The 17345-nt window shown below is 43.4% G+C and overlaps 1 protein-coding gene across 2 annotated transcripts in view; it reads left to right on the top strand.

Annotated features, from left to right (window-relative positions):
* The window catches only part of EXOC4 (exocyst complex component 4), a 1827849-nt gene that overhangs the window by 181096 nt on the left and 1629408 nt on the right, over positions 1–17345 (top strand). The gene's annotated exons all lie outside the window — the stretch shown is intronic.

Below are 17345 nucleotides of genomic sequence, written 5' to 3'. Positions count from 1 at the left end.
TGACTACAAGCTTTCCCTGGAAGCCCAGGTTACAAAATCGACAGCCACCTGTTTCGCTATCATCAGGTCCCTCCGCAAAATTTTTCCTCTTTTACCTTGTCAGGCGCGTGCCACTGTGGCGAGGTGCACAATTCTCAGTAGGCTTGACTACTGTAATGCCCTCCTCCTAGACTTCTCAAACTGTCTCCTGGATAGGTTACAAAGGATCCAATCAGCGGCTGCAAAGCTGGTGTTAGGTCGGTCTAGAAGGTCCTCTACCTCTGCGGCCCTCGCCAAACTCCATTGGCTCCCCGTGAGACAGAGAGTGCACTTCAAATCGCTCTGTCTGGTTTTTAAAGCCCTTCATGGGGGCGGACCATTGATTCTGCGGAAAAAATTTGACTGGAACACTCCATTGTGATTGCTTCGCTCGTCCTCGGCCAGACTGGGGAAGGTGCCAAGCTTTAAGAAAGTCAGGTCAGGAGGTAGATGCTTTGGAGTGGCAGCAGCAAGATTGTGGAACAAACTTCCCTGGGAAATTAGACAAATTAGAGAACTACTCCCGTTTAGAAGACGTGTTAAAACCTGGTTGTTTCCCCAAGATCTAGACAGCACTCCCAGCCCGACTCACCCTACTTTCAGCCGCTCAGCGCCAGTATACCTGCAAGGTGACAGTTGCGCTTAACAAGTTGAATAAATAAATAAAGATAGAGATTGGTACGGAAGCTGTAATATCAAAGAAAATAGATTTATTAACCTCTCATGAGGGAGATTACGTCAGTACGGTACCCTCGGGACACTGTGTGAGGTAGTCCATGGAGTACAGAAACCATGGCCATTTTATGGCCAGTTTATAGCTGGGTAAGCATGAAGACTCAAAAAGAGGTGGTACAAGTATACACAAGAATAGCTAGTTCACATATATGGACAACTGGAAACTACTTAGTCAACAGAGTGGGAGGAGTAACAAAAACCCTTACATCAGTTGAAGTAGTCTGACAGTTACATTTAAGACAGGTGCATTCTAACAGCTACAGGCCTTTCTGAGCATCCGCAGGGCTCTGGTTCAGTGCTGAAGGAGTTCATTATAGTTGATGATTCAAGTGAAATACAAGGGCGGGCAACAGTGAAGATGGGAGAAGCACATGGCGAGCACATGGCTAACTAAAATGGCTGCCACAAACAAAATGGCTTCAGCTTATGCTAACGGTAATTTCTGAGATTTCCACACTCTCACCACATGAGGAACAAAGTAACACTGAACCAGGGGACTGACGCCATCAACACTTCCCACTCTGACTCCATAACCAACCTAGAACAGGTCGCTATGAACGTCTCCACCTGGATCACCAACTGCACCAACAGAGTTGCTCCAATCAAGCCCTTTAAACCCAGAAGATTCACCAAACAGGCCAGCTGGTACACACCACATCTTTGAACCTTAAAACACAACTGCAAGCATCTAGAAAGGAGATGGCTCACCAGCAAGGATCCCACAGACAGTGCCATCCTCAAGCCAGCCCTCAGTTCTTTGCCTGTTCCCACCACAGCAAAGAACTCTTCAACATCATCATCGAGTTCGGTAACCCCTCAGCCATCGAAAACATGATCACCCCTTCCCAGGAACTCTGCAACACCCTGGTAAACTTCTTTCATGACAAGATATCCACCATATACAAACACTTTGAACCCCAACCCACCGACCTCTACAGCCTACTCACTCCCACAGTTGCCAACCTCGACCACCCACCCACTCACTTGCTGGGAACAGCTCATCACGCAGAATACCAAAGCCGCCATGAGCTTGTTCCACCCAGCAGCCCCCAAGGACCCCTGTCCCCAACACTTTTTTAACCTCGGGAGCAAGAAAATAAGCAGAAAACTCACCTATATGTTCAACTCATCCATCACCACGGCCACAATCTTGAAGAATGGAAATTCAAAACAGTCAAACCCCTTCTCAAGAAACCCTCTGCCGACCCCAGTAACCTCTAGAACTTCCGCCCCATCTCTCTGCACCCTTTTCCTGCTACAGTCCTTGAAAAAGCCATCGGCCACCAACTCACAGAACACCTGGAAACAACAACCTGCTGAACACCTCCCCGTCTAGATTCCACACCAACTGATCTCTACCACTGATGACAACAGAACCCTCCTCAACGAGGGAGAAACAGCTGCCCTGATCCTCCTTGGCCTATCAGCAGTGTTCACGACTATATCCCACCACACCCTTATCAAGAGACTTCATCACATCAGAATCCAGGGAGACACTCTCAAATGGATCACCTCCTTCCTCACGCCAAGAACCCAAAGAATCTGCCTACCACTGTTCTCCTCTGAACACAATAGCATCAACTGTGTCGTCCATCATGGCTCTTCCCTCAGCCCCACCCTGTTCAACACTTACATAATGCCCTTGGCCAACATCGTCAAAATCCATGGCCTTAACCTTGTAACCTACCCAGACGACATCCAGCTCATCCTCTCGCTATCAGAAGACCCCCTACACCACTGGGGCCTACTTCCACAGGTGCATGATGAACATCATCGACTAGGTAAAGAACAACACCTCCTAGTGGAGTGTCTCCAGATGGCCCTCGGAACTTGGATCCACACCGAAAGACGACACCTGCAACATTAGCATCATCCTGAACAGCAAGCACACCATGAAAAGCAAGATCAATGGAGTATCCTCCGCTTGATTCCACACTCTTCGCATACTCCAAAAAATCTTCTGGTTGCTCCCCGTCAACACCAGGAAAACAGTCACTCAAGCCCTAGTTACCAGCCAGCTGGACTATGGCAACACACTCAATGTAGGAATCACCACCCACCTCATGAAGAGACTTTAGACGATACAGAACTAAGTAGACTGACTCATCCTTAACCTACCAAAATGGGCCCACATCACCCCCACCTCAAGAAGCTCCACTGGCTCCCCATCCAGAAGAGATGCAAATTCAAGATGCTGATCCACGCCTACAAAGCCCTTCACTATCAAAGACCAGCATACATCAACCTCTGCATTAACTTCCCCCAACCCTCCAGCCACCTGTTCACCGTCTCCTCACTGACATCCCCAGCATCTGCCGAAGCAACGGTGGAGGATGCTTCTTCTCCTACTTCGCCGCCAAGTCATGGAATTACCTTCCTCTTCACCTCCGAAGCTCATCCTTCCTACTGGAATTCAGAAAGGAACTCAAGACCAGGCTATTCGACTTATTCCACTCATAGCAGCAGGAGCCTCGCGCCTGGATACCCTTACGGATGATTATCTGCACTCAGCAAATTCGGTTTGATTGATAGGCAAGTTGTTTTTTTATGTTAGAGTTTTGTCTCACTCAAGCTTATATTTAAGATTGTGTATGTAATGGGAGAGCATGGAACTAAACAGAATTGTTGGAACACCGCTCCAAGAAATGAGTTGGGAGTGTGTGTGTGTGTTTGTGTGTGTGTATTTAGATGAGTTTTATAATGTCAGTTTTCGCTTGTAACTGCAGTAGTAATGGACTGTGTTCCACAGCCGCGCCCAAGACATAGAGACATAGGTTGTATGTACCTCTTGGTGTTTTTAGAATAGTAAAGCGATTGCTCAGTAGGTTCTTATAAGGTATGTTCCTAGGTGTTTTCTTCTCTTGCTATTTTGGAACTAACCTCTGGACAGTCCTGTGGGCCAGTGTAAGGGACCTAATATTCACTTACGCTACCACTGTCAGGTATTTTCTCAGTATTGAGCTAACGAAACGGTCCTCTTGGCTGATACCACAGTTCAGCAACTCAATTCTGCCGTCTGTTTGTCCACTTGGTGGAAGAGGACTTATAGACCGTGGTTTGGGGGGGTGGCTAAGATATATGGTGAGTGTAACTGTTGACCTTATTTGCCCAGGACCGGACTATGTATTCAGTGTTATGTCATGCAATTGAATGTCATCCCACTGCATTGTTTACTTTTTGCAATAAAAGGATTTGTAACGAGACAAATAAAATCTGCTGTCTGTTAGAGTTTACAGTAGAAGCCCTTTAATGGAGTCCATTGCAGTAATCTGTCTCACACCACAATAACCCTGACAATTGTAGCAAGATGTTCCATGGCAATGAAAGCCTAGATTAAGTTTTTCATTCTCCAATAATAACAAAACGGTTAGTCTATGGTTCCAGCGGTGTGCTTTAGTTTATCAGGCAAGCTAATGCCTTAATAATTTTCCTGGTGTCTATTTGATCCCTTGTGCCAAAAGCTTTCTTATGTGACCATGAGCATAAGTTGCATTTTAAGGATGTAAAGTCACAGCCAGTTGATCTTCTATAAGTGATTTCTAAATTAATGCCCATATGTAGACTAGTATTCTCAGTTGCAAGGGAGCGGAAAATATAGCCGATTTTGCTTCAAATTAACCAAGTAAATTTCAATGTATGGAACAATATATTTTTCTCGGTGTTGCTATAAATCATTCCATGAAGCGTGTAAGCACGGGGAACATCGTTTACAACGAAACTTTTACCACGCACTACCATTACAACGCAGGAATTACAACGAAAGTCATTACAACAACTTTAGCTGGAGGGCGCTGTTGGATAAGTAATAGTTAAATTTTCTATCCAACACCTTCCCTACTATCCACGGGGACTGGAGTTGGAATAGAAAATTAAACTATTCCACTATCCAGCGCCCCCCAACGCAAGTCGTTGTAACGACTTGCATTGTAATACCTGCGTTGTAAAGGCATGCGTGGTAAAAGCGTGCGTTGAAACGTCATACAACGGTAAGCACGAACCCCTACAGGAAACCACGGGGCACTCTTAACAAACGTGTAGGCTCGTTGGTATTGCAAGAGCCAATCCCGATGGTTCTGAAAAAAGAAATAGTTGTCTGTTAATCTGAGATACCAGTCGATTAAGTTATGAATGCTGTGTGAAGACGACTGTATTAGCAAGGCTGAACAGTCATCAAAATATGTAGTTTTTCAGCATCTTGAGTGCCTTTTGTCCAACGAATAACTATCTACATATTCAGGCTTCTTGCTATCACCACATGTACTGCAAACACATTGTTGTGTTTCTTCAAAAGGGTAGATTAATAACAAAGGTATGTTTTCTCTCCTGTTTTGTTGAATGCCATTTTTTTGCATTGCTTATTTTACCTAAGCATTTTCTTTTCTGCCAGTACCTTTGTTTGCGCCGTTTTTTAGCGCTATCAGGCCTGATTACTTTGCAATCTCCAAAAACACTGTTGTTCAACCTCGTATGTACTGTCCACTACAACACTTATTTTTAAGAGTTACTTCAGGAGCACTGGCAAAACATTCTAAAATATCACAATCTCCGATAATGCTTCATTTATCCATTCCTTTTTCATTCCCAGAGGCCTTTCTGTGTTATTCCAGCCAATTCTGCTTAGGCCTCGCTGTCTGTTGAAATTGCCAAGTAATGTTTTATCCACCTCCTTTTCATAAGTTCTCTTTGCTTTCACTAGCATTTATCAATACGCGTCTCCCATTGGTCATAGCCTGTAAATTCCATTATCCTTGAGGCAGTCCATTGCATTAAGCTATTATGGCCTAATATTCCTTCATTTGCATTGACACACGCTCGACCTCCAGCCCTTGCGCTCGCTCTTAATGCCTCGCCAGCGCTGCTGCATCTCTGGTGCATTATCATCCAACTGTTAGCTCAACTAATAACAGCCATTCGTTTAAGACGACGAAGACGCATTAAATAAAAACATGTAATAACCCAGTGCCATTAATGAAGGTGGAATAGAGGTAGATTGCAGCGGGTTTTATAGTTAATGCTGGCTCTCTGCTGACTTTGCAGACCGGTAATTAGGTCGGGCAGCTCGGTTCTCATTGCCGACATTTCACGCAGTCACTGGCCTGCTCAGTTTCGATTTGTCCGTTTGCTATCTGCACTGATTTGCGGATGGTCCTTTGTTGAACTTACTCCGAATGGGCTATTTGCGCTGATTGCAGGACGGTGTTGTGTAAAAGTGCACTTTCGTGCAAGTTATACTTTGCATTAAAGCACTTTACATTATCTACATAGTCTACATTAACCTTCCAGTGTCTGATTCACAGAGGTAAACTTTTATGCCCCTGGGAAAGTAGTGTGAAGGTGGCGTTTAGTTTGTATTTTGTTCATATTAGAACGCAGTGGCGATATGATTATAAAAAAACAGCTGAGCTGGTTGTGATTTTTTTAGCATTTTAATGTTTGTCTGCTTTTGTTCTATCATATTTTTTAAACAGATTACTATCTTTATAGTGACTTATTTCTTTATTTTCCGTCTAAATTTCCCATTTCACTTTCCTTATTAGTTTTTACAAGAACACATTAGCAATACGGTTACCGGGTTAGCATAGGTTGTTCAAATCGCTTTTTTTTTACATTGTGACTTTTAGCCAACCCCTGCATGTCATTAACATTGTAGAAGAGAGAAAGAGGACAGGATGGGAAAGCAGGGGGTGAAAGAAGAGATACTGGACAGGCACCTGAGAGTTGCATTGCATTGCATAATATTTACGCCTGACTTACAGTGGGGACGTTGTTACACAAGAAGTTCACAATCAGAAGTCTACAAGCAGGTCCCGAAAAGGCAACATTGACTGCGACCAGTAGGGTCCATTTAGGTTCCTTTGCTAGGGTGGAGCTTTCAGTGCTTCTTTCACCAGGTTCGTTTTCATGGGGGCTCAAAAGAGTCAAGGAATGACTTTGTGTAGCTCTTTATTGGCATTGCAATGACCTTGCAGCATTGTCAGATTTCGGTACCTTCATGTCCATGTCTGTTTGATTCTGTTACAGACTGGAATCTGTTATTTTGAGTAGGAAAATCAATAGCATGTTTGCAGCACAAATGTATATATCGGTTGGGTTTTAGTGATGCTTAGTGTGTAGCTGGAGATCTCTAGCTATTCTGGAACATTCCATCTGAATGAAGGTGTGGATCTGCATTTCTCTCAGGGGATCTCCATTGATCTTATAAGCACCTACTAGTCCTGTCCACATGTCGGCTTCCAAGGATAAGTTCTTTCATAGTCCCATTTTGATAGTTTATTTGCCTTACTTCAAAAAGGCCAGGAAGTACATGTGACAAAAAAAGTTACATTTTGCAGCCTTAAGACAAGCTATTCTTGCGTTGCATTAATTTGTTTTAAAAGCTGGAAGAAAAAAACCCTACAGCCTTCAAAGTCACAAAAAAAAGTGAATTAAAACTAAACTCACAAGCTTGTTTTACTTTCCTTTAAAATGAATGATAGGGAGCCATAGGCAATGTAATTGTATAGGCTGCAGCATTGAAACAATGAGAGTAGAATTCTGTGCCTTTAAGGCGTATTGATCTCTAGTATCCCATCATGCCCTACATGTGGCAGGTTGGGCAGTTCTTTTTCCGGCTTCTGCTGACAGGGTCTTGGAGCAGAGCTTTTCCTTTTTTACTTCAACGTTTTATTCAAAACCATTTCAAAAGTGGTTCACTCAACGTCCTTAAGGACAAAGAGAATTTTCAGATATGTTCCTGACAGGAAATATATTTCTTTTTTGTTTTAGATTTCTTTAATTGATTTTCGTGACAAGAAAAAGCTGCCATCTCTTATCTGCGAAATGGCCAGATGATGGCAGACAAATGGCAAAAATAGACCAGCACAGGATCTGAATCCTAAATTTCCCAGATTCACATGTCCCCAGAATGCGAGAGAGAGCAGGAGAGAGAGAGAGGGAAAAAAAGAATGCCTGCATGGCTAAGTAGAGCAGAGAATAGCACAAGATTCCCTGGCTGGAGAGACATCTGCGGGGCATGGAGAGACTGTTCCCTCTACCAGTGCCCCATCACACCCTCTAAGGACTCCCCCATAGGAAGATCCTAAAGGAGAATTTCGGGTGAGACAAGACGTCCCCGTTCAATGTTGAGGACATCAACATCAAAAAGTCATACAGAACCTTCTTGCTCACAGTCAAGAGCTGGTTCGCTGTAAAAAAAAACACACATGACGTTGAGGTAGGGGAGATTGTCAATGCTGAGAGGTACTTCAACGTCGAGACATGATACCATTTCATAAAAGAAGACAGTGGAATGACTTTCGCTTATGAAATCTCACAAACTGCTATCCAAATTGGAATCTGAGTACTCCAGAGCCTAGTCTCCACCCAGGCCACCTTCTCCCGTCATCATACAGGATTCTCCTTGTACCATGCCTTCTACACTCCCCCAGGTTCTGGTAGAGTCGTACTTCTACTACACCTTCTCCACCACCTCTCCATAACTGGTAATTGCAGTGGTAATCCCTTCACTAAATCCTCCAGACAATCCTTCTCGGTCACCAAAGTCACCAGTGTCAGTGGTGCCTCCACCAAGGCACTCTATATCTCTCTCACATCATAACAGACCTGTCATCAACAGGTCTTGGTTGAGAACAAGATCAAGATCCCACTGTGTCATTACCATTCAACATCTCTCAGACGACCATGCTCAAGGCGAATATGGAATTTTCCATCCCGATTGAGGTCTTCAAGGTCACATCACTCAACCTCGTTTTCTGATCTATATTCTCCCACATTGTCAGGCTTATCCCCAACGATTATCTCTCCTGAAAATCACGTTAATACTTTCCAGGAGGTTCCTATCAGGGCCACCAACAAATTAAATATTAATTTGCCGACTACCACAACCACCACATTGGTAATCTTTGAGACTGTGCTCTATCGGTCTGTTGCATGACCATTGCTATATCTGGTTCAAGATCTCTTAGAATCAGCCAACAATGTATTCCTGACTCTGGTATCTGTTAAGGGTGCAGCATCTCGTCTACAGAAAAAATGCAAACCTCCAGATCAGGATTCATTATTTCTTTGTACCGATCCCACACCGAACTCTGTTAAATATTTCTGCTGCCCCAAAACTGCATGCCTCAGCCCCTTCTTCTACTGTTCATCCTAACAAGGATAGGAGAAAGTTAGATTGCGTGGACATAAAAGTGTGTAGCACTTCTGCTGTCACTATGAAGGCTGCAAGTGTGTCTACCCTTATTGGAAAATATGCCAGGTCACTCTGGGACTCTATTCAACAATTCATAGAAATCATCCCTAGGGACAGACGTCGAGATTTAAAAGAAATTGTCAACGAAAGCATGATGATTATCCAACTAGATCAACTCTGCTAAAGCTAATAACTTCATCCTATCAGCACATGGATAGTATTACGGTTTATCACTACACCGCTCATCATGCCTCAGACTCAGTGACCTGAAACCAGAAGTTCAACATTGAATGTTAAACCTTCTGTTTTTTTCAGTGAACACTTTATACGGTTCCCATGCTAATGATGAGATTTCTAGCATGAAGCCCGAACTTGACACTCTTTGGGTGGTAGGGCTGGAGAAAAAGAAAGAATACAGGAGACATTCCTATAGGTCCTACGCCCAACGATATTTTGTCGCAGGGATTCTGCTCCTACACAGAACTGTGCATAGAGACTTGGAACCTCAGTGAATTAGGGTATGCCAAAACTCACCTTAGTAGCCAAAATCCCCTACCAGTCTAGCAATCAGTGTATCATTGGTTCTGCCATACCCCCAATGATTAGACAACCCAGAACATGAACTTAAAACACCTCAGGTAACGTGGAACACATGAACACTCTTTTGTTATACTAACAAACCAGTCCAGAACGAGGAGTAAATGAAGACACGTGCAAGCTTGAAACATTTATTTCTAATGCCGTGTTCTCAGGCACAGTATCTTAGCTAATACAAGCAAACATATTATAAGCAACGAGGTTATCAGCATAGTTACTATTCCATAAAATACCAAGGGTGAAAGCATGGTAAAATGCTAAAGGGAAGAAGTCTAAATAGCACCTCAGTCTTACCCTCCCTTGCAAGTATATTATATTATATCTACAGAAGGTCTCTTTGGGTTTAGAAGGGCGGCCCCATATCTCTGGTCTTAGTAGAAAGGGATCACATCATCTTCTACACCAACTCTCTGCATGCAAATATTCATCAAGTGTGTGTGTGTGCATGCTCTGCGCAGTGCATTATTAAGCGCGCCAAAAGCCAGAGTTGGCCACAGCTGCATATGTGTTATGTCTAGGACGTGTGCTGATCATACCGAACAACAACCACTGTGTTGAAATAACCTTGAAGGCCTCGGCACTCACTGTTCAGACATCGCTTACCAAGCAAAGCTGATACTATAGGAATATATATTATTCTCGTGTGAAGCAAAATATTCTACTAGGCTCAAAGCATTAATAACAATATGTGCCGTGTGCAGAAGCAGCAGAAAGGAAAAATGGTGTTTAAACTTCTAATAAGCTCATGCTAACTTAACACAGTGTAAGGGCAAAGCCTAACCCCATGACAATTTTCATAAGCGGGTTAAATCACCTCATTGGCCTCAAGGGAAACAACAGGTGCAGCAGACATCAACAGCACAGACGTCCGTCAAGGAGCAGAGGAGTTCAGCAGCCACCTGCCCAAGCCACTAAACAGCAGTGAATGCCTTCTTTACCCTCTTCCTTTACCCACTCTGGCAGGGGAAAGCATAACACTTTATCTGGAAGTGTGGATAAATATACCCAGTGACAAATGTGTTGTGAATTTAGTAGAAAATGGATACCGTCTCAGATTCAAGTATCCACCACCAGCAATGCCACCAAATACATAATTCTGTTCCATCCGAAAGAACTAGATAGATAGAGGCTAATCCAAAATTCATTCTTTCAGTCTCAAATCTGTGCTACAGACCTTTCCAAAATGCATGGCATGGCATTCATTGCAGCTCACCTCAGGAAAATGAGAATTTTTGTCTCCCCAGATCTAGACTACTCGCTCATCAAAGCGTCTTCTTACCAACATTATCATACAACTGTCATATAATTCTCAATTGGCTAGCACTCCATGTAAATCACAAGACCTCTTTATCCATGCCAGTTAAATCCCTCCACTACTTAGTAGCAGTCTTTGCCACCGTGCACACAAAAGTGTTTTCTCAGAGGAGAGAGGATTATCTTTTACAAGTGTTGCAATCTGAAGACAACAGCCCATCCAACTCTCTTCTACGATCAATGGTATGATGTATTTTTGGTGGTCCTGAATGCAAGCCTGTATGGGAAACTGCTGCAACACTGATCTGCAGGATCAATGGGATCAACTGTCAGGAAGATGGTAGGAGAAAGTGATCCTAAAGTGATCTCACACGAAACAATCACTCAACTGGTGGTGTCCCTCAGAGAACCTTCTGAAAGGTATAATCCTTCAAGGCATCTCAACTCAGACCACGTATGCCACCCTCTCTGGTTGGGGTGCTCCCATGGACAGATTCACTGCATGTGGTTTCTGAAGGAACTGCCTTACCATATCAGCCTACTAAGGTTGAGAGTAGTGCACACAGCTTTGATGGTTTTCTTCTCGTCCGACAAGGCAAACTCCCTCCTTGTTCAAAAGGACAATGCAACAGCCATGCATTATTTGAACAAGCAGCGAGGGACAAAATACAGGCCTCTGTCTCTAAAGACACAAACAGCCTGGAAACTATTAATCCCCAGTAGTCTCAGGATCACTGCTGTCCATCTGTCAGGAATCCAGAATGTTCAAGCGGACACTCTAAGCAGAACCATTCAAGAGAATTATGAATGGGTATTAAACTATGCTGTCCCTCAAGACATCTTTTGCGAATGGCGTTTCCCTCTAATAGAGCTTTTTGCAGACAGAGGAAACCAGAAATGCCCAAGCTTTGCCTCAAGGTTTTACCAACCAGGCACGTTGGGAAAATACCCTATGGATCGACTGGTCAGGCACATTTCTTTACGCTTTTCCTCTAGTTCTGCTACTGCCAACAGTAACCATCAAGTAGTCACACTTGAAGGCCAGACACGATTCTCATTGCTCAGGAGTGCCCCGGCAATGGTGGTTCACCAACCTTAACTTCTCAAGAGCATCCAAACAGGATGCTGCCATGCAAGCTTAATCTTCTTCACAAGTTCGGAGGCCAGGTTCAACACCTAAACCTTCAATCATTGAACTTGGCAGCTTTGCTCCTGAACGCGTACAATGTGGTCAGCTGAATCTTCCCCAGAAGTGCATGGATGTTTTGAGAGAAGCCATAAGACCATCTACAAGAAAGTCCTATTCTATTAAAATCTTTGTTTCCGTCCCACTTGAAAATTTCTAAAAATGTGCTTCATTTTGCCTTTCCTTTCTACTGAATGTGTACAGTTCATTTACATTTTATTGTGCACTACGGAAAAATGACGTCCTACAGACTTTTCATTTGCACTTAATGTACCCCAGCAGTTTTTGTCTCATAATTCACTTTATTTTTCTTTCTCTGATTGCGCAGTGAGAAGAGTTTGTAAACACCAGTCCTCTTGTTAAAAAACATAAAATAAACAGCAGAAGACGTAGGCTGACATTTGACTTCAGTCTTGAAAACTTAGCAAATGAGACAAAATAAAGAATTTAAATACATCTTTATTTATTGCTTGGACTTTCGCGATCCACCAAAAATTAGCTCACAATCCACCAGTGGGTGGCGAACTGCAATTAAGGAAACACTGCTGAACAGCATGGGCATTGCTGACTTTGGTAATAATTTGTAGCCATGCGGTATACTAGTGTGGCTGTTGTGTGGCATGGCTAAAAGTAATAATAATAATAAAAAAGGATTGTGATGCATCCAGTGCTAATGCTCTTCATATATATGCACAAATGAGTTTTAGCCATCCAGCAAAGCATCTGTGCTGCTGTACAGTATGGCTACAAAACATTGCTAAAGCCAATAGCCCTCATATGCGAGACCTGTTGGCTTTGCCAATACTTGTTTCCTTAGTTCTTTTACAAAGCAGGTTCTTTCCTGCATTTGGGTCTCAATTCATACTGATAGAAACAAAGAAAGTTACTGATGTGACTGCTTAGTTGCTCGGCCTGTCTTTTCCACCTGTTTGTGCGAAAAACGAGATTATTTCAGAGGTTTTTGAATGTGATTTGTTTAAAGAGCAGTAACTTGACCTAATTTGACCGCTCTAGAGAAGATTTATTATGAGTTGGCGGATTTAACTGTTAACTGGAAAAAAGCAGGGCTACGAATGAGGTACACATTTTTTTTAGGTCAGATGAGATGATTTTGTCTTCACTGTTAGGTGGATGTTTGATTGTATAGAGGGTTTCTAGCAAGGTCTGATTATTACCTTCTAATCAGAAAAATGAAAGTCTGGAGGGGATTAAAATGTGAGGGTTTTCTATTTTTTTTATCTTTCTAACTTTAAGAAGAATTGAGCTATGTTGAAGACTGGTTCATTCGAATTGGGTAAATCTGCTTTTCATAAAAGATTTAAGGCAGTGTCCTAAGGTGATTTAAAGAGCTATTTCATGTTGGTAGATGGTTTAATCTGTTTTTGCAAGTATTGGCATATTAGATCATGATAGATTGTAGAGTGCATCCTAGAGTACAACCAGACATCATGAGTTTGACTAGCTTGAGATGAGAAAGGACGTGAAGATGTTGACAAAATATATCATGATGGAGCCCTCCGTGTGGGCAGTCCCGGACTTTGAACTGTACTATCTGGCGGCCCAGCTGCAATGGCTCACGCAGGCGGTCGCTCGGGTGTTCAGGGGGCCGGATGGCCCAGAGGATAGATGGTTTCCAAGACATGTTTTGTCCTTTGTGATCCTGGGCCAACGGTTGCGGGTCGATTCACTGACCTATGAGGAGAAAGTGCTGAGGGAATGTTGGAATAGAAGCAGGCGTAGTGTGGGTGGTACTCGTCCTTACGCACCGGAGATACCTCTCGGAGTGTGCCTGGCACTCCCGCACAGAGGGGACTGGTCGACACTGGCAGAGTGGGAAAGACTGGGATTGCAGATGATAGGTTACTTGTATGAGGAGGGGGCTCTCTTGTCTTATCCAACAATGAAGGACAGGTACGGCTTGCCTAGGGGTGACTTTTTGCTGCATGCGGCTCTGATATCAACGATTCAAAAACACTGGGAAAAGGTCTGCTAGAGCCTCAAACATCCCTGACAAGCCAATATGTAGTAATGGCCGCAGGGAAAGTAAAGGCAGTAACGTGCCTGTATAGGTGAATGGTAGCGGAGAGACTTCAGCCACTAGCTCAGCTGCAAGGAAAATGGGAGGTGGACTTGGGCAAAGATATACCTGAATCCAGGGCTTTAAGTGGGCCGGGTCTCCAGGGGTCTGAGCACCTGCAGTTTTTTAAAAGGGGCCTCAAAACGGGTCTCTATCGGGCTCTGTTTTGAGCCCTGGCACAGACGGTACGTTTTTTTCCGGACTACAGTGACAGCAGTTTGCTGTCACTCCAGTCCAGAAAAAAGAGCCAGGGCGCAAAACAGCTCGATAGAGACCCGTTACGAGAGAGCAGGCACATCGATGTGCGCTGCCCACACTGCTCACTTCTCACTAGCAAAGAAGTTACGGCATGACGTCATGCCAGGTGAGGGTTGTGGGGGAAGGGAAATCCTTTTAAAGAGTCATTTTCTTTCTGGATTTCCCTTCTCTTTCTGAAACGCAAGAGCAGCAACATTGTGGTAGGTTCACCAGGTCTTTAATTGGAAGAGTTTTCAATATTATATGTAACAAGCCATAGTAGCAGCTTATTTATCTTATGCAACTAATAACAATTGACAAAGCCAATAGTCCTTACTTGTTGTAGGTATGATGTTACTTGTTGTATCACATACCTGGATGCAATGGCAGGAACAGCAAAATACAAGTCGGGCGACACACTATGCTAAACACAGATTTTTAGCATAAGTGTTTTAAAGCCACGCCCCTAATTACACTGCCACGCCCCTTTGAGAGATCCCCCAGTTTTTTAATCCCACTTAAAGCCCTGCCTGAATCGACTTGGGCTAAACTAGTGGAAAGGGCGTGGAAGGGTACGCAGAATGCTAGATTCCAACAGATCCATGTCTACATCATACACAGGGCGTACTTAACCCCAGAGCAGAGAAATAAATACTTCAATGTGGATTCGGCATGTTGCCCTAGATGTTGTTTGACTGCAACAGACTTCCAACATATGATGTGGAGCTGCCCCCAGCTCGGAAAGTACTGGGAGGAGGTGGTTGAGGTCCTTTGCAGAGTGACGGATAGGCAGATAGAACCCAACATGGGGGCATGTATACTGCACTGGTTTCCTCATACAGGGCGAACTAAGGTAACAAGTACATTCATTGACATGGGGTTTCTGTTGGACAAACGGGAACTAACGAGAAAGTGACAATCCAAGCAGGGCCCTAGTGTGGAGCGATGGAAGGCGAATTCACGAGTTGGGCTGCTAGTGAGAGTATGGTCAGGTTCTAGCAGGCCAGGAGAGCGAACAATGTAAACCCGATGGAAACTGCACAGGCATGGGAAGCCCTGGTGGCATTGCTGAAAGCACCATAATTGTACTCGGACTCTGACTCTTTGAAGGCTTCCAGACTATAGATAGGTTTGAGGTGGCTGCTGGGGGAAGGGAGCAAGGTCGGACATGGCAGAAATTTATTAACAACCCAACTACAATAGGACACTGGTACCCTGGCGCGAAGATGTTGATTAAAAATCCTGGTTCAGACTACTTAGAGCACACCGGGGAAGGGGGTTAGGCGGGGGGGGGGGGGGGGGGGGTTGAGGGAAGAGGCAAATATCTGCGGTAGTACCAAGTAGGGCTTCCGGTATAATGTGGGGTGCATAAGTTGCAGGTAATAGGGTTGATATTGGTAAACGGAGTGGAGCTAGGACGCTTATAGCTACACTGATTCTGAAATAACTGCGAGCTCAACTGTGGGAAATGACTTTCTACAATGTATCCAGTAACTTGCCTCTGCTGACGATGAGCCTTGCATGGGGGGCGAGGGGGGCTATGTTTGGATTGAAAATCAATAAAATACTTTAAAAAAACAAATGATGGAGCCCTCCGTTAAGTGATGATATTATAAATCAAATCACTTGATAGTTTCCGCGCACTTGGAGTGTTTGGTTCCCAAGCAAAACAGTTTCATTTGTCTAAGATAGAAATGTATGTGATCGTGGCGCTCATACGGCTGAGGTGCTCAATGGAGTGGAGAATCCCGATTTGGTCAGTTAACCAGAATGTTTAGATTTTGGTGCCTTTGTATGGGTCCAGAATTGGAGTAATTTTGAGTGCATATAGGGTTACAGAAATTGCTTGATATAAAATGAAGCCCATTGTAGCTTGTATTTAGTTTGTTGACCTTTATTCTGTGAAGCTTTTATTGATATGCCCATACCTTAAACTGCTTCTTATAGATGGAATACTTCAGTCTTCAGTGCCCATTTCAAGAGGCCTGCTGACACCTACAACAGTATGGAAACTCCAGGATTATAGCCTCTGGACACTTTCCTTAACAAGGTGCAGTCACTTCACTGCATGCGTTTAGGGCTGGCCATGTTAACACAAGGGAGGCCTCTGCAGGAGCACTGTGGAAGTAGAGATGGCTAATAGAATCATCACAGACTCACTTTTTTAGGAACAGTGTATTTCTCAAGTCTACAATCGTAGTTTTAGCTGATGACATAGAGCAGCAGTACATACCTGGCAGTGCCAGAGAGCAGGCAGATTTCTACTGACTTTGAGATGACTTGGCGAGGCTCTAAACATAGACTGTTTTTTTTTTTTTAAAGAAATTAGTACTTAGTAGCTGTGGTTGTGTATGTTTTTCAAAACCCAACCCCAGAGAAATTGTCTGCTGTTTTATGGATAGCATTAGTGCAATATCTGGAGTTTAGGATATTTTGGGAGGGCTCCATTGCCAGACCTAGAGAAGTGAAGGGTTGTTTTGCTGAGCTGAATGGGGTCCACAAATGTCTTTGCTCTTCTTTATGTACCTGTCCCTCTTCTACCTCCTATTGGATTTGGTGAATCATCCCTTAAAGTATAAGTTAGGGAGTAAATATTACAATGAGATATGTCGGTGACACTGCTCAACACTCAATAAGATGCATAGAGCTTACTGTACCTAGACACTTTTAATTTATTGGTTGTAGGTATAGGTATTTGAAATAACTAGTATTGGCAATCTGTATTATTTACTCTTTTGTCAAGATAGTGTCAAGCAATCATGTGAAGACAACATAACTGGGGAAAAATTGCAATATGCTAGAGATTGTTGACTGAAAAAAGATCCATATTTACAGTATTGTATATTGTTGATATTTTGTTGTTAGATGTGATTACTTCACACAGGACTTCTCAAAATCAAAGTCAGCATTCCTTTTTTTCCTGAGATTTATTTATTTATTTATAAAGTTTTATATAGCACGAAAGGTAATGACTTAAGCATGCACTTCAATTCGTTGGTGAAAATTGTTATAAGTAATGGATGCGGGGTGTGTTTGTTTGTATGCATGTC

Source organism: Lissotriton vulgaris, chromosome 1_1, assembly GCF_964263255.1.
Source record: "Lissotriton vulgaris chromosome 1_1, aLisVul1.2, whole genome shotgun sequence".
NCBI classification, from domain to species: Eukaryota; Metazoa; Chordata; class Amphibia; order Caudata; family Salamandridae; genus Lissotriton; species Lissotriton vulgaris.
Note: the sequence above shows the minus strand (reverse complement) of the source record. Positions and strands in the feature narration are given on the sequence as shown.